Raw genomic sequence first — 22,628 nt, 5'->3', positions numbered from 1 at the left:
TAGAAGATTAAGGAGAATTGAAGTGTTTAAGAGGATTAATGGATTTACAGTGTAGAGAGAGAGGGAAACTATTCCCTCTGGTGGGGGGAGTCCAGAACAAGGGGCAAAACATTAAAATTAGAGCCCGGCTGTTCAGGAGTGATGTCAGGAAGTGTTTCTTCACACAAAGGGTGGTGGGAATCTGGAACTCTCTCCCAACCCTAGTTAGGCAAGGGTGTTAGATACAGAACCATGACTGGTATATAGAGTTCAGATCAGGGCAAGGCACGATTTCAGTCAATGGCGGAACAGGCTTGAGGAGCTGAATGGCCTCCTGTTATGCGCTTGTGGGGAGGAGAGGTGGGGGGTGATGTGTTGTGACATAAGTCAGAGTTTCTCCGAACCCACAGCATTGCCCACACCCCAAGAGTGGGAGCTGGTTGGGTATGGAACTGTATTCCAGGGGGAGTCAGCACCTTCAGGGACTACCCCAGGGAGAGTCAGCACCTTCAGGGACTGTACCCCAGGAAGAGTCAGCACCTTTTGAGTTGCCTTGTTGAGGGGGAGATAGCTGCGTGCGAATTTAAGTTAGTGATATTGATTGAATGATCTAATCAGCCATTCGGTCAGAGGGTGCCATTCCATTTGCAGGATATAAGCCACATGAAGTAGTTTATTTTACACGGGAAATCAATACCAAATTTCCAGAAACCTAACCAAGCTCCTCATCACAAGCCACATGTTGGTCCTTGTGGGTGAGAGTCGCTTGTCTCAGACATTTCATTCGCCCTGGAGCTCAGTTCGGAGTCCTGTTGCCCAGCAGAATATCCATCACACCAGCGGCCACCAGCGTTGTCATTTTACCTCGGAATGCAGCATGGGGAGCTTCCAATATTCTGCCAGAGAAAGTTAGGATCATTTCAAGATTACCTGAAGAATGACTCATCATAATACGTCTTCTGGTAACTCACTCAGATTCTCCCTGCTCTCTCATTCTCCTACTGCGTGTCTCAGAACCAGAGACATTGACAAAGAGCTATCCAGCCTAATCCCACTTTGTAGGTTACGGCACTTCCAAGTGCAAATCCAAGTACTTTTTAAAGTGAGTTCCCGACCCCCACCGCCCTTTGGGTGATTTTTTTTTTCCTCATTTCCCCTCTTTTGCTTCTCTGAACAGCCTGGGATACATTTCACCTGGGCCTAGGGATTTATCCACTTTCAAAGCTGCTAAACCCCTTAATACTTCCTTTCTCTCTCATTTTATTTCATCTAATATTTCACACTCCTCCTCCCTGATTGCAATGTCTGCATCAGCCCTCTCTCTTGTGAAAACAGAGGCAAAGTATTCATTAAGAACCATACCCACATCTTCCGCCTCCACAAATGGTGTCTCAGATATCTTGTCTCTTGCATCCCGTCTCTCCCACTTTTCTTTGTCTCTGCTTCCCTCTCCATATACCTCCCCTCCCTTTCCATGGGTCTCCGCGCTCTCTATGCCTCTCCTAATTCCTGTTTATGCCTCCCATACTCTGCCCCCCCCCCCTCGCTGGGTGTCTGTGTGTGGGCCCCGTACCCCAGTGAGAGTCGGTGTGTGTGGGACCCGTCCCCAGTGAGAGTCAGTGTGTGTGGGCCCCGTACCCCAGTGAGAGTCTGTGTGTGGGACCCTACCCCAGTGAGAGTCGGTGTGCGTGGGACCCGTACCCCAGTGAGAGTCGGTGTGCGTGGGACCCGTACCCCAGTGAGAGTCAGTGTGTGTGGGACCCGTACCCCAGTGAGAGTCGGTATGTGTGTGACCCGTACCCCAGTGAGAGTCGGTATGTGTGGGACCCGTACCCCAGTGAGAGTCAGTGTGTGGGACCCGTACCCCAGTGAGAGTCAGTGTGTGTGGGACCCGTACCCCAGTGAGAGTGACGGAGGAGAGAGATAAAGGAATACAACTGATCACCTTTGTGCCTGGACAGGGTCTCTACTCATGGCTCTCAGTGTCTCTCTGAACTGGGGGTCGTTGATTATCGAGCTTATCTCGGGATGCTGTGCAATCGCATTTAACTTCTCTTCATTCTCAGGACTGAGACCAAGTGATTCAACAAAGCTTTTTGTCGAGGTGTTGCCATGTGTCCGAAGATGATGCCCTACAAGAGCAAGAACTGACAGCATGAGATAAGTGAACATAAGAAATAGGAGCAGGAGTAGGCCATACGGTTCCTCGAGCCTGCTCCGCCATTTAATACAATCATGGCTGATCTGATCATGGACTCAGCTCCACCTCCCTGCCCGCTCCCCTTAATCCCTTATCGGTTAAGAAACCATCTATTTCTGTCTTAAATTTATTCAATGTCCCAGCTTCCACAGCTCTCTGAGACAGTGCATTCCACAGACTTACAACCCTCTGAAAGAAGAAATCTCTCATCTCAGTTTTAAATGGGCGGCCCCATATTCTAAGATCGTGCCCTCTAGTTTACCTTTGTCAGTCACAGAGGATGTCATTTGTGACTTTGACGTGAGCGTTTCAGTACTGTGGCAGGGGCAGAAACCTGATTGGAGGATTCAAACATGGAGTTGCGGGAATGGTGGGCATGGATTTGAGAGGCGATAACACGTGCAAGGAGTTTGGAGAGGGAAGGGAGGTTGGAGATGGGACGGTAGTTTGCAAGCAAAGTGGGGGTCAGGGGTTGGTTTTTTGAGGAGAGGGGTGATGACGGCAGATTTGAGGGAGAGGGGGACTGTTAACAATGTCGGTTAACATGGGGGCCAGAAAATAAATATGGCTGAGGGACAGACGCAGATCACCGTGGAACCTCGCAGGATCAGGACGGGGGCTCTACACCGGTGTGCAGGGAGAACATGGAGCAGAGAGTTGGGGAGAAACCGAATTCAGAGTGGATAAATATGTGGAAGAGAGAAATGTTAATGGGTGTGGGGAACGGGCAGGGGAGTGAATCATTCTGAGAGTAGAGCACAATGGGCCGAATGGACGCCTCCTGTGTTGTGGCGTTCCATGCTTCCACTCTAACCCGAACCCTACCATCCTGCTCGAGTGAAGCTGGACTGCTGAAAGCACTTGTATTGAATGATTCTGTAACAAACTGAGGCCAGTGAACATCAAGGTGTGGGTTTGTGACTGACTGACAGGAGGAAGTGGAGGAGTGTTGTTGGGGGAGGTGATAGATACCTGGGTAACGCAGGGTCTGCTGTGAACCCTCCTATTCCTATAAATCAATGACCTGGATTTGCAGTCTCAATGGAAAGTGATTACACTGGCAGATGACACCAAGTTTGGAGGAGGCAGACAAGGTCAGAGAGTGTGAAGGGGTGATCCATTGCAAGTGATCTCCAATGTGGACTTCACCTCCATGTTCCCCTCCGAGTCACGCACCGTCCTGACTTGGAAATATATCGGCCATTCCTTCATCGTCGCTGGGTCACAATCCTGGAACTCCCTCCCTAAACGCACTGTGGGAGCACCTTCACCACACGGACTGCAGCGGCTCAAGAAGGCGGCTCACCACCACCTTCTCAAGGGGCAATTCGGGATGGGTAAAAATTGCCGGCCTGGCCAGCGATGCCCACATCCCGGGAATGAATAAATAGTCAATGCAAGGTGCTGTGTACGGGAAGTAACACCAGGAGGCGTATGTGGGGAACTTACTCTGTCCCTGATGATAAATTCCAGTGAGAGCACTTAGACAAGTATGAGAAAAAGAAAGACTTGCATTTCTATAGCACCTTTTACGTCTTCAGCACGTCTCAAACAGCTTTGCAACCAATGAAGTACTTTTTGAAGTGTAGTCACTTGTAATGTGGGAATCGCGGCAGCTAATTTGGGCACAGCAAGCTCCCATAAACAGCAATCAGAAATAGGAGCTATGTGATAATGACCAGATAATCTGTTTCAGTGATGTTGGTTAAGGGATAAATATTGGCCCCCAGGTGACCAGGATAACTCCCCTGTTCTTTTTTGAATAGTGTTGTGGGATCTTTTCCGTTCACCTGAGGGAACATGAGGACTGGAGCAGGAGTAGATCATTTGGCCTCTCGAGCCTGCTCTGCATTCTTCAAGATCATGGCTGATCTTCGAGCTCACTTTCCTGCACTATCCCCATAACGCTTAATTCCCCCAAATTTATCGACCTCTGTCTTGAATATACTCAACGACTCAGCATCCATAGCCCTCCGGGGTAGAGAATTCCAAAGATTCACAACCCTTTGAGGGTAAGCATTTAACATAATACCTGAAAGACGGCACATCTGACTGTGCGGTGCTCCCTCAGTACTGCCCCTCTGACTGCGGTGCTCCCTCAGTACTGCCCCTCTGACTGTGCGGTGCTCCCTCAGTACTGCCCCTCCGACTGTGTGGTGCTCCCTCAGTACTGCCCCTCCGACAATGCGGTGCTCCCTCAGTACTGCCCCCCCGACAGTGCGGTGCTCCCTCAGTACTGCCCCTCCGACAGTGCGGTGCTCCCTCAGTACTGCCCCTCCGACAGTGCGGTGCTCCCTCAGTACTGCCCCTCCGACAGTGCGGTGCTCCCTCAGTACTGCCCCTCCGACAGTGCGGTGCTCCCTCAGTACTGCCCCTCCGACAGTGCGGTGCTCCCTCAGTACTGCCCCTCCGACAGTGCGGTGCTCCCTCAGTACTGCCCCTCCGACAGTGCGGTGCTCCCTCAGTACTGCCCCTCCGACAGTGCGGTGCTCCCTCAGTACTGCCCCTCCGACAGTGCGGTGCTCCCTCAGTACTGCCCCCCCGACAGTGCGGTGCTCCCTCAGTACTGCCCCTCCGACAGTGCGGTGCTCCCTCAGTACTGCCCCTCCGACAGTGCGGTGCTCCCTCAGTACTGCCCCTCCGACAGTGCGGTGCTCCCTCAGTACTGCCCCTCCGACAGTGCGGTGCTCCCTCAGTACTGCCCCTCCGACAGTGCGGTGCTCCCTCAGTACTGCCCCTCCGACAGTGCGGTGCTCCCTCAGTACTGCCCCTCCGACAGTGCGGTGCTCCCTCAGTACTGCCCCTCCGACAGTGCGGTGCTCCCTCAGTACTGCCCCTCCGACAGTGCGGTGCTCCCTCAGTACTGCCCCTCCGACAGTGCGGTGCTCCCTCAGTACTGCCCCTCCGACTGTGCGGTGCTCCCTCAGTACTGCCCCTCCGACTGTGCGGCACTCCATCAGTACTTCCCCTCCGACAGTGCGGCGCTCCCTCAGTACTTCCCCTCCGACAGTGCGGCGCTCCCTCAGTACTTCCCCTCCGACAGTGCGGCGCTCCCTCAGTACTTCCCCTCCGACAGTGCGGCGCTCCCTCAGTACTGCCCCCCCGACAGTGCGGCGCTCCCTCAGTACTGCCCCTCTGACTGTGCGGCGCTCCCTCAGTACTGCCCCTCTGACTGTGCGGCGCTCCCTCAGTACTGCCCCTCCGACAGTGCGGCGCTCCCTCAGTACTGCCCCTCGGACTGTGCGGCGCTCCCTCAGTACTGCCCCTCCGACTGTGCGGCGCTCCCTCAGTACTGCCCCTCGGACTGTGCGGCGCTCCCTCAGTACTGCCCCTCCGACTGTGCGGTGCTCCCTCAGTACTGCCCCTCCGACAGTGCGGTGCTCCCTCAGTACTGCCCCTCCGACAGTGCAGCGCTCCCTCAGTACTGCACTGGAGTGTAATCTTAGATTTAGTGCTCAAGTCTCTGGAGTGGGATTTGAATCCATGACTTTCTGACTCTGAGACGAGAGAGGGTGAATGCTACCCACTGAGCCAGAGTAATCCAGGTACACGGGTCACTAGATGCTCGTGCCCAGGCACCTGAAGTGATCAATAGAACGTTGGCCTTTATCTCAAGGGGGCTGCAATACAAAGGGGAGGACGTGATGCTGCTCTGGTACACAGCCTTGGTCAGAACCCACCTGGTTACTGTGTTCAGTTCTGGCACCGCACCTCAGGGAGGATAGAGTGAGGTTGGACGGTGTGCAGTGCAGATTCACCAGATGCTATCGGGGTCTGAAGGGTTAAATTACGAGGGCAGGTTGCACAGACTGGACGTGTGTTCCCTCGAGTTTAGAAGATTACGGGATGATCTAGTCAAGGTGTTTACGATGATTGAAGGATTCGATAGGGTAGATAGTGTCATGTATCCTACATGGTTACTGCTTGTACTATTACAAGGTGTGTCACCAGAGGGCACCACAGTGGGAGACTTGTAGGTCATCATCATGATAGACAGTCCCTTGAATCGAGGATGACTTGCTTCCACGTCAAAAAGTTCACAGGTGTTTCAATGATGGACCTAAAATTCCAAGTCCGAACTAAATCTTGAAGGGTGGAAGATGCCTGTGCGTGGATTTTTTTAACGTGGGCTGCCCGTTGCACACCAGCCACCACACGGGCTTGACAGAGCTAGGTCTTGGTCCAGTGGCAAGGGTTAACCAGGATGACTGGAGACCTGCTCTGCTGCACGGACCTAGTGCGCACACACATCGCAGTGTGGGCTGGTTCGTGTCGGCCCTTGGCTCTTCTAGGCCCCAATCACATCCCTCTACAATCTCTCGCCGCTCCTTCTCCCTGACCTCACCACTCCTGCAGTACCTGCCCGCGCTCCAATCACCGATCTGGACCTTGTTGATGTCCCTTTTCACTGCCGTTCTTCTCCTGCTCCAGCACGTGCTGCTCCCTGGAGTGTTATGCCACCACGCTGCTCCTTCTGCTCCCTGGCCTGCTCCGATGGTGCTCGCAGGCTGGGGGCTGCACAGACTGCTGGGCCAGGCAGCCACGCTGCTCCTTCCGCTCCCCGGCCTGCTCCGATGGTGCTCGCAGGCTGGGGGCTGCACAGACTGCTGGGCCAGGCAGCCACGCTGCTCCTTCCGCTCCCCGGCCTGCTCCGATGGTGCTCGCAGGCTGGGGGCTGCACAGACTGCTGGGCCAGGCAGCCACGCTGCTCCTTCTGCTCCCCGGCCTGCTCCGATGGTTACCTGTACAGGTGTGCCTGGCCTAGTGTAAAAGGCAGGCCACCAGGTGTGATCTTCACTCTGGAGTTACCAATAAAGGACTAAGGTCACTACAGTTCAAGTACAACACATTGCCTCGTGGAGTCATTATCAGAGCCTCGAAAGACATAACAATTGGCGACTAGATTACGGACCTTCGTGCAAAAATGGCTACCCTTGGTACGTTGCAGCAGTTCACCGATGGTGATGATTGGGAAGCCTTTGTGGAGAGGCTCGACCATTTCTTCACAGCACACGACCTGGCTGGGAAGCGCAGAGCTATCCTGCTAACCAATTGTGGGCCTACCGTCTCTGGCCTCGTCAGCAGCGGCGCCAGCGAAGACAACGACCAAGACGTACGAGGAGCTTGTAACGCTGATCCAAAAACAACTCAAGCCCAAAGAGAGCATCCTCACAGCCAGACAGCGGTTTTATACACACCGAAGGCCAGGAAATCGCGAAATATGCCGCAGACCTCAGGAGGCTGGCGGCACTGTGTGATTTCGGCGACCACCTCACCGAAGCGTTGTGGGATATCTTTGTTATTGGGCCTTCTTCATAAGCTACTGTCTGCGGATACCACAGTCACACTGCAGAAAGCTATCTCCGTGAGCCAAGCATTCACGACCTCGACCTGCGGCTCTAGGCAGATGACTCACCCTCAGGACTCAAACCAGGCAAGTACTGTGCACAGAGTGGCGCCTTTTAGAGGCTGAGAACGTGAACCTTCTCAGGGAAGAGAGAACAGGCCCCCGAGTCCCTTAACTCAGAGTCCGCCGAGGGGGGCTAGTCGAGTAGCACCATGCTTGAGTTGCGGAAGGAATCACAGGGCTCACCAGTGCTGCTTTAAAGACTATGTGTGTAAAGGCTGCAGCACAAAGGGCCACCTCCAGCAAATGTGTAAAAGAGATATGACTCGCTGTGTTGATGAAGAGTCTGCAGATGGCCATGAATCCAGCGTGGATTATGAAGTCAGAGAGGCAGCTCAGCCCCACGATGAGGTATATGGCATGTTTACTGTTGTATATGTATAATATAAGTATATACCCTGTACACTCAATGTACAGTTACATAAGACCACTGAATGTACCTTCACACTGTATACACTATGCCTGTACCACCAGAGGGTGCAACTGGTGGAGACCTAGGGGTCACCTGCACACTGCAGGTAACCAAGTATAAAAGGGAGCTCACCTTACTGTACCCTCAGCATTAAGTAGCTGGCTCGTTGGTGTAGGGGTATGATTTTCGCTTTGGGGTTGTTACTTGAAATTTGCGAGAGGTCCCGGGTTCAAATCCCGGACAAGCCCTCAGTTTAAAGGAGAGAGGCGGGAGTCGAGAGAGGCAGCGGCCTATAAAAGGCTCAGCAGTCCGGGGAGCGTCGAGAGAGGCGGGAGTCGAGAGAGGCAGCGGCCTATAAAAGGCTCAGCAGTCCGGGGAGCGTCGAGAGAGGCGGGAGTCGAGAGAGGCAGCGGCCTATAAAAGGCTCAGCAGTCCGGGGAGCGTCGAGAGAGGCGGGAGTCGAGAGTCGAGAGAGGCAGCGGCCTATAAAAGGCTCAGCAGTCCGGGGAGCGTCGAGAGAGGCGGGAGTCGAGAGTCGAGAGAGGCAGCGGCCTATAAAAGGCTCAGCAGTCCGGGGAGCGTCGAGAGAGGCGTACCGGTGCAGCTCCAGCTGAGAGAAGGCAAAAAAGAAGTAGAAAGAAATCAAAAGGTGACGTCACAGCCAACGTGGTAAGTGATTGGCTGCTGATTGGTGAGTAGTTTTTCTTTTTCTTTATTAGTCAGTAACTTTTAACATTGTTGTCGGCAATTTAAGTGTATCTAAGGGTTAAGTCATGGCAGGACAGCTCGGTCACGTGATATGCTCCTCCTGTACCATGTGGGAACACGGGGACAACACCAGTGTCCCTGACGACTACATGTGCGGGAAGTGTGTCCACCTCCGGCTACTGACGGTCCGCGTTGCGGAGTTGGAGCTGAAGGTGGATTCACTCTGGAGCATCCACGATGCTGAGAATGACGTGAGTATCACGTGTAGCGAGTTGGTCTTACTGCAGGAGAAGGGTCCACAGCCAGCGAGGGAATGGAAGACCAGCAGGAAGAGTAGTGCAAGGAAGGTAGTGCAGGGATCCCCTGTGGTCATCCCACTGCAAAACAGATACACCGCTTTGAGTACTGTTGAGGGGGATGACTCATCAGGGGAGGGCAGCAGCAGCCAAGTTCATGGCACCGTGGCTGGCTCTGTTGCACAGGAGGGCAGGAAAAAGAGTGGAAGAGCGATAGTGATGGGGGATTCAATTGTAAGGGGAATAGATAGGCGTTTCTGCGGCCGCAACCGAGACTCCAGGATGGTATGTTGCCTCCCTGGTGCAAGGGTCAAGGATGTCTCGGAGCGGGTGGAGGACATTCTAAAAAGGGAGGGAGAACAGCCAGTTGTCGTGGTGCACGTTGGTACCAATGACATAGGTAAAAAAAAAGGGATGAGTTCCTACGAAATGAATTTAAGGAGCTAGGAGCTAAATTAAAAAGTAGGACCTCAAAAGTAGTAATCTCGGGATTGCTACCAGTGCCACGTGCTAGTCAGAGTAGGAATCGCAGGATAGCTCAGATGAATACGTGGCTTGAGCAATGGTGCAGCAGGGAGGGATTCAAATTCCTGGGGCATTGGAACCGGTTCTGGGGGAGGTGGGACCAGTACAATCCAGACGGTCTGCACCTGGGCAGAATCGGAACCAATGTCCTCGGGGGAGTGTTTGCTAGTGCTGTTGGGGAGGAGTTAAACTAATATGGCAGGGGGATGGGAACCAATGCAGGGAGATAGAGGGAAACAAAAAGGAGGCAAAAACAAAAGACAGAAAGGAGATGAGGAAAAGTGGAGGGCAGAGAAACCCAAGGCAAAGAACAAAAAGGGCCATTGTACAGCAAAATTCTAAAAGGACAGAGGGTGTTAAAAAAACAAGCCTAAAGGCTTTGTGTCTTAATGCAAGGAGTATCCGCAATAAGGTGGATGAATTAACTGTGCAAATAGATGTTAACAAATATGATGTGATTGGGATTACGGAGACGTGGCTCCAGGATGAGCAGGGCTGGGAACTCAACATCCAGGGGTATTCAACATTCACGAAGGATAGAATAAAAGGAAAAGGAGGTGGGGTAGCATTGCTGGTTAAGGAGGAGATTAAGGCAATAGTTAGGAAGGACATTAGCTTGGATGATGTGGAATCTATATGGGTAGAGCTGCAGAACACCAAAGGGCAAAAAACGTTAGTGGGAGTTGTGTACAGACCTCCAAACAGTAGTAGTGATGTTGGGGAGGGCATCAAACAGGAAATTAGGGGTGCGTGCAATAAAGGTGCAGCAGTTATAATGGGTGACTTTAATATGCACATAGATTGGGCTAACCAAACTGGAAGCAATACGGTGGAGGAGGATTTTCTGGAGTGCATAAGGGATGGTTTTTTAGACCAATATGTCGAGGAACCAACTAGGGGGGAGGCCATCTTAGACTGGGTGTTATGTAATGAGAAAGGATTAATTAGCAATCTCGTTGTGCGAGGCCCCTTGGGGAAGAGTGACCATAATATGGTGGAATTCTGCATTAGGATGGAGAATGAAACAGTTAATTCAGAGACCATGGTCCAGAACTTAAAGAAGGCTAACTTTGAAGGTATGAGGCGTGAATTAGCTGAGATGGATTGGCGAATGATACTTAAGGGGTTGACTGTGGATGGGCAATGGCAGACATTTAGAGACCGCATGGATGAACTACAACAATTGTACATTCCTGTCTGGCATAGAAATAAAAAAGGGAAGGTGGCTCAACCGTGGCTATCAAGGGAAATCAGGGATAGTATTAAAGCCAAGGAAGTGGCATACAAATTGGCCAGAAATAGCAGCGAACCCGGAGACTGGGAGAAATTTAGAACTCAGCAGAGGAGGACAAAGGGTTTGATTAGGGCAGGGAAAATGGAGTATGAGAAGAAGCTTGCAGGGAACATTAAGACGGATTGCAAAAGTTTCTATAGATATGTAAAGAGAAAAAGGTTAGTAAAGACAAATGTAGGTCCCCTGCAGTCAGAATCAGGGGAAGTCATAACGGGGAACAAAGAAATGGCGGACCAATTGAACAAGTACTTTGGTTCGGTATTCACGAAGGAGGACACGAACAACCTTCCGGTTATAAAAGGGGTCGGCGGGTCTAGTAAGGAGGAGGAACTGAGGGAAATCCTTATTAGCTGGGAAATTGTGTTGGGGAAATTGATGGGATTGAAGGCCGATAAATCCCCAGGGCCTGATGGACTGCATCCCAGAGTACTTAAGGAGGTGGCCTTGGAAATAGTGGATGCGTTGACAGTCATTTTCCAACATTCCATTGACTCTGGATCAGTTCCTATGGAGTGGAGGGTAGCCAATGTAACCCCACTTTTTAAAAAAGGAGGGAGAGAGAAAACAGGGAATTATAGACCGGTCAGCCTGACATCGGTAGTGGGTAAAATGATGGAATCAATTATTAAGGATGTCATAGCAGTGCATTTGGAAAGAGGTGACATGATAGGTCCAAGTCAGCATGGATTTGTGAAAGGGAAATCATGCTTGACAAATCTTCTGGAATTTTTTGAGGATGTTTCCAGTAGAGTGGATAAGGGAGAACCAGTTGATGTGGTATATTTGGACTTTCAGAAGGCGTTCGACAAGGTCCCACACAAGAGATTGATGTGCAAAGTTAGAGCACATGGGATTGGGGGTAGTGTACTGACATGGATTGAGAACTGGTTGTCAGACAGGAAGCAAAGAGTAGGAGTAAATGGGTACTTTTCAGAATGGCAGGCAGTGACTAGTGGGGTACCGCAAGGTTCTGTGCTGGGGCCCCAGCTGTTTACACTGTACATTAATGATTTAGATGAGGGGATTAAATGTAGTATCTCTAAATTTGCGGATGACACTAAGTTGGGTGGCAGTGTGAGCTGCGAGGAGGATGCTGTGAGGCTGCAGAGCGACTTGGATAGGTTAGGTGAGTGGGCAAATGCATGGCAGATGAAGTATAATGTGGATAAATGTGAGGTTATCCACTTTGGTGGTAAAAACAGAGAGACAGACTATTATCTGAATGGTGACAGATTAGGAAAAGGGGAGGTGCAAAGAGACCTGGGTGTCATGGTACATCAGTCATTGAAGGTTGGCATGCAGGTGCAGCAGGCGGTTAAGAAAGCAAATGGCATGTTGGCCTTCATAGCAAGGGGATTTGAGTACAGGGGCAGGGAGGTGTTGCTACAGTTGTACAGGGCATTGGTGAGGCCACACCTGGAGTATTGTGTACAGTTTTGGTCTCCTAACCTGAGGAAGGACATTCTTGCTATTGAGGGAGTGCAGCGAAGGTTCACCAGACTGATTCCCGGGATGGCGGGACTGACCTATCAAGAAAGACTGGATCAACTGGGCTTGTATTCACTGGAGTTCAGAAGAATGAGAGGGGACCTCATAGAAACATATAAAATTCTGACGGGGTTAGACAGGTTAGATGCAGGAAGAATGTTCCCAATGTTGGGGAAGTCCCGAACCAGGGGTCACAGTCTAAGGATAAGGGGTAAGCCATTTAGGACCGGGATGCGGAGGAACTTCTTCACCCAGAGAGTGGTGAACCTGTGGAATTCTCTACCACAGAAAGTTGTTGAGGCCAATTCACTAAATATATTCAAAAAGGAGTTAGATGAGGTCCTTACTGCTAGGGGGATCAAGGGGTATGGCGAGAAAGCAGGAATGGGGTACTGAAGTTGAATGTTCAGCCATGAACTCATTGAATGGCGGTGCAGGCTAGAAGGGCCGAATGGCCTACTCCTGCACCTATTTTCTATGTTTCTATGTTTCTATTCAGGAGCTGCAATAAATGGACTAAGGTCACAATTGTTCAAGCGCAATACCTTACCTCATTACTAGAGTGCTTACAGACACAATAACTGGCGACGAGATTACGAATTTCCATGCAAAAAATAAATAACCGTGGCAACTTTCAACAATTCGCTGATGGGGAAGATTGGGATGTCTTTGTGGAAAGGCTCGAACACTTTTTCATCGCGAGCGACCTGGCGGGAGACAACCCGACCCTGGCTGGCTGATAAGTGCAGAGCTATCCTGCTCCGCAGTTGTGGGCCTTGTCAGGGACCTGCTAGCCCCAGAGAAGACGACAACCAAAACGTACGTGGAGCTCGTAACGATGATACAGGAACAGCTCAAACCTAAAGAGAGCACACTCACAGCCAGACACCGGTTCTACACCCACCGGCGGCCCGAAGGCCAAGAAATCGCAAAATAGGCTGCAGACCTCAGACGATTGGCTGCACCGTGTGATTTTGGCGACCACCTCACCGAAGCACTGAGGGACATCTTTGTTATCGGAATCGGCCACGAGGGCCTCCTCCACAGGTTGCTTTCTACGGAGACCACCGCCTCCCTGCAGAAAACAATTAACGTCAGCCAGGCTTTCATGGCTTCGGCCTGCGATTCCAAGAGGACGATGACTCACCAGCAGGACTCTAACCCGGCAAGGACCGTGAACCGACTGGCGCCCTTTAGAGGCAAGACTGTTACCCCAAATTCCGCAACCCTGAGTCCGCCATACAGGGCCAACCGGCCAGCCCCACGTTGGCGCTGTGGAGGGAATCACAGGGCCCACCAGTGTCGCTACAAAGACTATACTTGCAAAGGCTGTAACACTAAGGGCCACCTCCAGCGAATGTGCAAGAGAAATTTTATTCACCGAGTCGCTGAAGAGTTGGCTGATCACCCGGGCTCCAGCGTTGATGAAGAGGAAGAGAGAGGCCAGGAGGCAGCACAGCCCCAGGAAGAGGTGTACGGAGTGTTTACCTGCACCACCGAGAGTTCTCTGTTGAAAATGGAAGTTGGAATCAACGATGTTCCAGTTTCGATGGAGGTGGACACAGGGGCGAGCCAATTGCTGATGAATCAGGCGGCCTTCGAGGATCTCTGGGACAATCCAATCGAACGACCTAAAATGATCCTGATCCAGGTGAAGCTGCTCACCTACACAAATGACACCATCCCAGTCGTTGGTAGCGTGGATATCCAGGTGTCCCACGGCGGCACGATACACAAGCTTCCTTTGTGGATCGTTGCTGGTGATGGTCCAACGCTGCTGGGAAGATGATGGATGAAACAAATCCAAATCTGTTGGAGCTGGGAAAACCTCCAGGCCCCGGCGCTCGAAGTACTACGTGGCCCCAAATTTGGATCCACCACAGCACCTGAAAATCCAACCATCCAACTCGACTGCGTGGCGACGACACAGACCGCACTACCCAATGGCGAGATGATCCAACCCAAACGACCAGACCTCACCTTCTGGGCTCCAGTGGCAGGGTTCCGGAGGAAGAAGATCGGCACAGCAGGTAACTTCCCAGCTTCTGTGGCAGAACCTGGGGAGAAAAGGATCACCGCAGCCTACCTCGTGGAGAGAAAGAAGATGGCGCCCACACCACGAGGTGAAGCACCCGACGTCAAGATGGGCGCAACCAGACCACGAGGGGCAGCGTTGAGGGAGCAACACTTGATGCCGAGCAGCGAACCGGATTGGGGTAAAGATTGCAAGGCCTTTTTTTTTTTAGAACATACATTTATTATTTAATAACAGCAGTATGCAAGAACAAGTAGGAACTATTAGTGCTTTCAATCTTAACATATACCAAATGCTAAGAATTTTCAATCCATTTCAATTATACACACACCATCTGAAACACTAGTCTTCAATGACTGGTGGCGGTGACAGACGCAGTTAGAAATTCTCATTTAGGAAGACGCTATTTGCCCCTGAACCAGGATGGAGTAGGCATGCTTGTCACTGCTTCGATTGCGAGAGAGTTCTGTGAGAATTGCAAGCCTAGATGGTCCTCTGTAGAGGCACCGGAGTTGGTCAAAGGTCTGGATCTGCTGTGGCTCCAGCGCTGCCTCTGCTGGCCCCTCCCCCACGAGTTCCTGTCCTCTCCCCGTTCCGATCTTCTCCAGGCAAAAAACATCTGGCAACTGGGAAGAAACGTGGTTCAGGCTGCAGGCTCCGGCTAGGCGCAAGCTCAGCTGGAACATCGGGTGTGCCTGCACGGCTCCAATGACTGTGCAGGATGGTGTTTAGGCTTTGCCCAGAGGGCTCAGCTCCGACTCCATACCGGCAACCCAGCACAATTAAAGGGACAGTTCCACTCTTTGTACAGCGATGCCCGGTAGTATACATGGAAAAGATGTAATTGACAAATGTGAATATGTAAAGCCAACTAACAATGTCGAGTCGGGTGATTGCGGTCGGAGCCAATGTATTATGACTGTAAATGAAGGAATGATGTGTGATGCCGGGTTCTACATGTACACCGACAAAACCAAGGGCAACCTCCCGTCAGAAGCACCCAGGTCCAGCGGGCTACCCGATCATGTAGCCTGTGCCTCCGGGACCAATGTGATGCCCCAGGGAGCATGGCCACACACAGAGGGAGCATACACACTGCAGGACCAGTGATCAGCGGACGGCTAAGGCACCACCACTGGCACCCTGCCCCACCAGGGCCAGTACCGGGAGCAAGAGGCTAGCACCCTCCAGCTCTCTCAATGGGACCTGGGATGACCAGGCTCCCACTACCGCTGAAGGGCAGCAGGGAGACACTGCAGCCCTCAAAGGAGGACAGGGAGGACACACATTCCTGTGGCTCTGCCCACCACTAGGCAACGGCAAAGGCCCCGAGACTCAGCCAGGAATGTGAGCGATCCGAGCCCACCCAGCAGGGGGTGCAGTGCTGCCATCAGACAACCTGGACACAGTCCGGTCACTCTGGAACTAGTGTCCTCACCCACCTGTACCTACACCCCTGGGGCAAGACTGTAATACCACGTATATACCTTACCTGTAAAATGCACTTGTTCCACTACTGCTAAATCCAAACAGCGATGTAACTAATCCTATGTTTTTTTTCTCTGTACATGTATGCCAATACAGGTGTTGAGCCACACACATGGGGAAGGGGGGGAAATGGATGTATGTAGACACACATAGATCACACCCAGAACCCACTCAATCCCCACTGCAACACCCGACCTTCCACTGCTGACCATTTCCCAATGTTGTGGCAATAAGGACTTGGGGCTCAACAGGGAGAGAGCCAAGCCAAAGCATAGACAAGGTGCAAGGGCTTTGGGCACTCAAGTCGAGGGCCAGAGCACACAATGCAAAGGCCAGTGGCACAAGACTAAGGAGGGGGTGATGTTGTGTATGTATATTATAAGTATATACCCTGTACACTGAATGTACAGTTACATAACACCACTGAATATATCTTCACACTGTATACACTATGCCTGTACCACCAGAGAGTGCAACTGGTGGAAACCTAGGGGACACCTGTACATCATCATCATCATCATCATCATCATAGGCAGGCCCTCGGAATCGAGGAAGATTTGCTTCCACTCCCAAAGTGAGTTCTTTGATGGCTGAACAGTCCAATACGAGAGCCACAGACCCTGTTACAGGTGGGACAGACATTCGTCGAGGGAAGGGGTGGGGCTGGTTTGCCGCGCGCTCCTTCCGCTGCCTGCGCATGGCCTCTTCATGCTCTTTGCATTGGGACTCAAAGAGCTCAGATGTCCTCCTCAGGCGGGCTGCGGCCAGGGTCTCCCAGGTGTCAGTGGTGATGTCACACTTTACCAGGAGGACTTTGAGGGTGTCCTTAGAATGTTTCTGCTGTCCTCCTTTGGCTCGTTTACCATGAAGGAGCTCCGCATAAAGCATTTGCTTAGGGAGTCTCGTATTTGGCATGCGTACTATGTGGCCTGCCCAGCGAAGCTGATTGAGTGTGATCCGTGCTTCAATGCTGAGGATGTTAGCCTGGATGAGGACACTGATGTTAGTGCACCTGTCCTCCCAGGGGATTTGCAGGATCTTGTGGAGACATCATTGGTGATATTTTTCCAGCGATTTGAGGTGTCTTCTGTACACGGTCCATGCCTCTGAGCCATACAGGAGGGCAGATATTACTACAGCCCTGTAGACCATGAGCTTGGTGGTAGATTTGAGGGCCTGGTCTTCAAACACTTTCCTCAGATGGCCGAAGGCTGCACGGCGCACTGGAGGTGATGTAAAGGTCCTCTGCAAGTAACCAGGTATTAAAAGGGAGCTCTCTACTGTACCCTCATTCAGGAGCTGCAATAAATGGACTGAGTGCAATACCTCACCTCATGGAGTCATTCCAAGAGTGCTTACAGACACAATATTTACCTGCACCACCGAGTGTTCCCCGTTGAAGATGGAAGTCGAGATAGACGGCATTCCAGTCTTCATGAAAGTGGACACGGGGGCGAGCCAGTCACTAATGAATCAAGAAGCCTTTGAGAGGCTATGGGACAATCAAACTGAACGACCCAAGTTGGTCCCGGTTCAGGCAAAGCTGTGCACCTACACCGATGATCTTATCCCAGTCGTTGGTAGTGCGGATGTAAAGGTACTCCATGATGGCGCAGTGCACAAGTTACCTCTGTGGACTGTTGCAGGTGATGGTCCAACGCTACTCGGAAGAAGGTGGATGGAGAAGATCCACTGGAGTTGGGAAGATTTCATCCCTCCAGCGATCGACATCCTCCGCACTCGAAGGCAAAGCAAGCCCTCACCTGAGGCTGGACCCGGCACCAGAGAGCAGACCAGCACAGCACCCGACACACACATCGCTCAGCCTGACTGCGTGGAGATGATCCAGCTGAGATGACCCGAACGCACCTTCCAGGCTCCAGTGGCAGGACTCCGGAGGAAGAAAATCAGATCCAAAGGCGACTTCTCAGCTTCAGTGGCAGAACCCAGGGAGAAGAGGATCACTGCAGTCAACATCGTGGATGGAGGAAAGATGGCGCCCAAACCATGAGGTGTAGCGCTGAGGGAGCAACATGTGGCACCAAATGAAGAAGAGGATTGGGATAAAGATAGCAAGGCTCTCTTAAAGGAGGCCTGCAACCCACCACACTTAAAGGGACAGTTCCACACTCTCAATCGATGTAAGAGCAAACTGCGCTAAGGTGCAGCCCCCAGACCCTATCGCCACCAAGGCCATACCCAGGAACGAAGGGTCACCCGCAATGGTTCTCCCAAATGGGACCGGGACCAGCCAGGATCCCAAACCAAATAACGCCCAGGCAAGCGAGTCAGCAGTTCCCTGTGCACTGCCAGACGACTGCTCCTCCGGGAGCAGCAGCGACCTGGGGTGCAAGGAGAGGACCGGGAGGTCACAGGCATCTGTGAACCAACCCGCCGCTAGAAGCAGTGGCAAAAGCCCCGACACCAGGCTACTTGAGCCAAACGGGTTCTCACTGCCAGCACTGGGCACCGCGCCGCCACCAGACGACCTGGACAACATCCAGCAGTTCTGGCACTAGTTTGTCCTCCTGCACTGGTACTGACCCCAAGTATATTCCAAGTATGTACCTCACCATTCAAATGTACTCACCTCACCACGGTACCACGAATGCAATACTGTAAATGCAAATTTTTTTGGGACTTGAATGTATGAATGTAATGAGCAAATGGCACAATCTGTATGTGGGGGGGAGAGAATGGAGTGGTCATGGGCACACAAACAGAAACCACCAGCACCTCTACACCCACTCACCCAAGATGGAAACGACCCGCCAAGGGTCAACTAGATAGAGCTAAGCCCAGAGCAGAGGCGATTTGGGGGAGAGTGATGTCATGTATCCTACATGGCTACTGTTGCTACTATCACAAGGTGTGCCACCAGAGGGCACAGCAGTGAGAGACTTGTAGGTTACCTGTACAGGTGTACCAGGCCTAGTATAAAAGGCAGGCCACCAGGTGTGATCCTCACTCTGGAGTTATCAATAAAGGACTAAGGTCACTACAGTTCAAGTACAACACATTGCCTCGTGTAGTCATTATCAGAGTATCTAAAGACATGACAATTGGCGACGAGATTATGGACCTTCACGCGAAAATGGCTAACTTTTGATATGTTGCAGTAGTTCGTGGCATCATTATCAGAGCATCTAAGGACACAACACATAGAGAGAAACTATTCACGCTGGTGGGGGGAGTCCAGAACAAGGGGGCGTAACTTTAGAATTCGAACCAGGCCGTTCAGGGGTGATGTCAGGAAGCACTTCTTCACACAAAGGGCAGCAGAAATCTGGAACTCTCTCAGCTGTTGAGGCTGTGGGGGGGGGGGGGGGGGTCAATTGGAGCTGTCAAGTCTGAGATTTTTGTTGGGAAAGGGTATTGAAGGATAGGGAGCAAGCACCCATTCTTGGGAAGGAGTGACTCGACCGTGAGCAGAAGCAGGAGTCCGAGGGTGAGCTTTGTTAACGAAACATAGAAATTTACAGTGCAGAAGGAGGCCATTTCGGCCCATTGTGTCTGTGCCGGCCGACAAAGAGCCGCATGGCCCTCGGTCAGCAGCCCTAAAGGTTACATATAAACCTATGAACAATGGCGGAAAGGCAAAGAGCATCCAGTCCAACCAGTCCGCCTCACACAACTGCGACACCCTTTATACTGAAACATTCTACACTCCACCCCAACCGGAGTCATGTGATCTCCTGGGAGAGGCAAAAAACAGATAAAAACCCAGGCCAATTTAGGGAGAAAAAATCTGGGAAAATTCTTCTCCGACCCATCCAGGCGATCAACACTAGTCCAGGAGATCACCCTGGCCATATTCGATTCCCTGCAGTACTTACCATTATATCTGCTCCATCCAACAAAAGGTCATCCAGTCTAATCCCAATTACCAGCTCTAGGTCCGTAACCCTGCAGGTTGCTGCACTTTAAGAGCCCATCCAACCATCTCTTAAAAGTGGTGAGGGTTTCTGCATCCACCACTCTTCCAGGCAGCGAGTTCCAGATCCCCACAACCCTCTGCGTAAAGAAGCCCCCCCCTCAAATGCCCTCTAAACCTTCCACCAACCACCTTAAAACTACCCCCTCATAATAGACCCCTCCACCAATACAAATAGGCCCTTACTATCCATTATGTCCAGGCCCCTCAATATTTTGTACACCTCAATGAGGTCTCCTCTCAACTTCCTCTGTTCCAATGAGAACAAACCCAGCCTATCCAATCTGTCCGCATAACTAAGATTCTCCATTCCAGGCAGCATCCTCGTCAATCTCCTCTGCACCCTCTTTCATGCAATCACGTCCTTCCTATAACACGGCGACCAGAACTGCACGCAGTACTCCATCTGTGGCTTAACCAAAACACTATACAATTTAAGGATAACCTCCCTGCTCTTATATTCTATGCCTCGGCCAGTAAAGGCAAGCATTCAGTATGCCTTCTTAACCACCACCTTATCCACCTGGCCTGCTACTTTCAGGGAATCTGTGGACCAATGGTGGAGCTTTGGAGGCGTGGCCTATTCAGTTGGAGCTCTGTTGCTGTGAGAGAAGGAGCTTGCTGCTGTTGCTCCTGCCTGGAAAACCTGGAGTGAGCCCTGTGAAACAGCCCAGGAAGAGGAGGAAGGGGCTTTCTACAATTCCAATTCACCCAGAGGGAGAGGAGGAGAGCAGAAAACTCAACAACCTTTAATACTGCTGCAGAGAGTTGGAGAGAGGGGGAAAAAAAACAACTATCCAGTGTGGAAGGAGGGAGAAACTTCATCAACCAAAGGTGGGTGTGTTTTAGTGCATTCCCCTAAAGACTTTGTTATATCGGTGGGGGGAGGAAAGAAGACTTGCTAGAGGGCCGGAACATCGCGGGGGGTGTGTGTTTGTGGAAGTGTGTGTGGGGGTCTTGCTTACAGCTAGGCCCCACACACCACTGAAGCACCCCTCCCCCATTGCCTAGCCTGGGATAGCTGGAGCTACCTGGCTGAAGAACTATTAATCACCTATTTAACATCGTTGGGAGTGTGTGCCTGGGTGGCTCCAGCTGTCCCAGGTGAAGACATCTTCTCCCCCCACCCGAAGACCATCTACAAAGACTGTGTTTGTTTTTCCACCATCTGGGGAGTGCACCCCAAGAAAAACACCCACCCATCGCTGTGAGGGGAGACCTGCCCTCACAGCTTCCCTCTTTTCCACCCCCTCTCTCCCTCTCACTCTTTCTCTCTCTCTCTCTCTCTCTTCCCTCTCTCTCTCTGAGAGCCCCTTTCCTCCTAATTGAAAAACCAATTAAGACAACTGAGCAGAGGGAGCAAGGCCCCTCCCCAATTGTCAACGAGGGGAGAGGTGTGCCTCTTTTAGAGCTCCCTCTGTTCAAACACCAACGAGGCCATTTAAGACCATTAAGGCCTGTGACTTTGGGGTGGGTGTAGCCCTTAAAGGGACCCCGTGATGGCGACCCCATCCACGCCGGTGGCAGGGCCAGCTAGGACATACGCGCAGGCGGCATCCACATCCACGGCGCCTCCTGCGCCTCCTGCTGCCCTGCCACCGTTCAGACTAATAACAAAGAAACACGGGTTCAAGAGCTACACTCACCCCACAATGAGCATTGAGGAGTACGTGCGGGCGATGGCTGGGGTAGTTGGCCCCTCGGCCATTGTCGCAGCCTCCAAGATGTCTGGAAAGGCCGTGTTCTTCCTGGGGTCGGAGCGGGCGGTGTCCGTGGCCCTAGAAAAGGGGCTCACGGTGGGCGGGACGTTCCTGCCGGTGGACCCTCTCGAGGCCACTGCGCAGAGGATCATCCTTTCTAACGACCCGCGCTTTGTTCCCGCTGAGCTCCTCCTCCCTCACCTACACCAACTGGGGGAGGTAAGGTCGGGGATTAACCCCATACCGCTCGGCCTCAGGGAGAACAGCCTGCGCCATGTGTTCTCCTTCCGCCGCCAGCTCTTTGTCCGGCTGGCGCGGGAGGAGACGACAGAGGGATCATTTAATGTGGTGCACGAGGGGACTGCCTACCGCGTCTTCTGGATGTCGGACGGCGTGCGGTGCCATGCCTGTAGGGAGGTGGGGCATGTTCGTAAGAACTGCCCCGCCTCCAAGGCTGCCAAACCACCAAGGGCGGCCAAGGCTGGTGCCGCCACCACCCCTCCCCCTAGTTGCGCCCGCGTGCCGGGAGCTGTGGGTGCGCGGGCATCGTCGGGAGGGAGAGCGTCCGATCGGAAAGAAGGCGCGGAGGAAGGCGAAACATCTCAAGGCGGGTCCCCTCGGTGCGCCAGACAGTTTGATCACCGCGCTCAGCCCAACCCTGTCACCGGTGAGGGCGGGGTGCCCTGAGTCCGTGCCCGAGCCCTTGACCAATACTGCAGAGGGGCGCGGGCAAGATAAGAAAAAGGGGGGAGTGGAGCGGGAGGCCTCGGCAGACATGGAGGTCTCCCTGCTTCCACGCACCCCCAGGAACAAAAGGAGGCGCCGCTCCAATGAGGCGGAGGGGGAACAACATCTCTCCGCGGAGGAGTCGGTGCCCGCCGCGTGTCCCGCGTCCCACACCAGCGCCCCCAAACTGCGCTGTAGGCAAGAGGAGTCTGTCCCCGGGGAGGGTGAGACAGTCGAGGCTGCCCAGCCTCTGCCTCCCGGGGATGGCGTGGAAGATCTGCCTATCGTGGGGGGCGTGGGGCCAGCGGAGGAATGCATAGCCGCCGGGTCGAGCGTCCCGGGGACTGAGGCGGGCGGGGCCGAAAAGGCCGAACCTGAGCCCGCCCAGCTATTAACCAACTTCCCCCGGGAGTCACTCGGCCCGGAAGAAACAAAA

The sequence above is a fragment of the Pristiophorus japonicus genome, unplaced genomic scaffold (assembly GCF_044704955.1).
Source record: "Pristiophorus japonicus isolate sPriJap1 unplaced genomic scaffold, sPriJap1.hap1 HAP1_SCAFFOLD_417, whole genome shotgun sequence".
NCBI classification, from domain to species: Eukaryota; Metazoa; Chordata; class Chondrichthyes; family Pristiophoridae; genus Pristiophorus; species Pristiophorus japonicus.
This window is presented reverse-complemented; position numbering follows the sequence as displayed.